Below are 1,214 nucleotides of genomic sequence, written 5' to 3' on the forward strand. Positions count from 1 at the left end.
ATAGCTGACCTCCAGGGCTGGATAGCAGACCTCCAGGGCTAACAGGCAGACCTCCAGGGCTGGCAGTGCTGCTACCAGGGCAGGCAGGCTGTCCTCCAGGGCTGGATAGCAGACCTCCAGGGCAGGCAGTGCTGCTACCAGGGCAGGCAGGCTGTCCTCCAGGGCTGGATAGCAGACCTCCAGGGCAGGCAGTGCTGCTACCAGGGCAGGCAGGCTGTCCTCCAGGGCTGGATAGCAGACCTCCAGGGCAGGCAGTGCTGCTACCAGGGCAGGCAGGCTGTCCTCCAGGGCTGGATAGCAGACCTCCAGGGCAGGCAGTGCTGCTACCAGGGCTGGATAGCAGACCTCCAGGGCTGGATGGCAGGCAGGCAGACCTCCAGGGATGGATAGCAGACCTCCAGGGCTGGAAGGCAGGCAGGCAGACCTCCAGGGCAGGCAGTGCTGCTACCAGGGCTGGATAGCAGACCTCCAGGGCTAACAGGCAGACCTCCAGGGCTGGAAGGCAGGCAGTGCTGCTACCAGGGCAGGCAGGCAGACCTCCAGGGCTAACAGGCTGACCTCCAGGGCAGGCAGTGCTGCTACCAGGGCTGGATAGCAGACCTCCAGGGCTAACAGGCAGACCTCCAGGGCTGGAAGGCAGGCAGTGCTGCTACCAGGGCAGGCAGGCTGTCCTCCAGGGCTGGAAGGCAGACCTCCAGGGCAGGCAGGCAGACCTCCAGGGCAGGCAGTGCTGCTACCAGGGCTGGATAGCAGACCTCCAGGGCTGGAAGGCAGGCAGGCAGACCTCCAGGGCAGGCAGTGCTGCTACCAGGGCTGGATAGCAGACCTCCAGGGCTAACAGGCAGACCTCCAGGGCTGGAAGGCAGGCAGTGCTGCTACCAGGGCAGGCAGGCTGTCCTCCAGGGCTGGAAGGCAGACCTCCAGGGCTGGCAGGCTGACCTCCAGGGCAGGCAGGCCGGGCCCCCGGTGCTGCATCTCGGCCGCTGCCTGGGGCGGACCGGCCCGGGTGCCCTTGCGCTTTTTCGACACCAGGGGGCAGTTGGGTGCCATTCCGTCCCTCGTGTGGCGAAATGGCGGTACTGCACCTCCGCCTTTTTGCTGGAGAAAGTCCGCAGTCGGGACAATGCGCCACACGGTCCGTCGGCAGGAGGCCCGGGCCCGGGCACAACTCCCCGGTGGGGACGGACGCCGGGCTGGAGCTTTCCTCCAGCGCA

This window comes from Amia ocellicauda, unplaced genomic scaffold (genome assembly GCF_036373705.1).
Source record: "Amia ocellicauda isolate fAmiCal2 unplaced genomic scaffold, fAmiCal2.hap1 HAP1_SCAFFOLD_136, whole genome shotgun sequence".
In the NCBI taxonomy this organism is placed as follows: domain Eukaryota; kingdom Metazoa; phylum Chordata; class Actinopteri; order Amiiformes; family Amiidae; genus Amia; species Amia ocellicauda.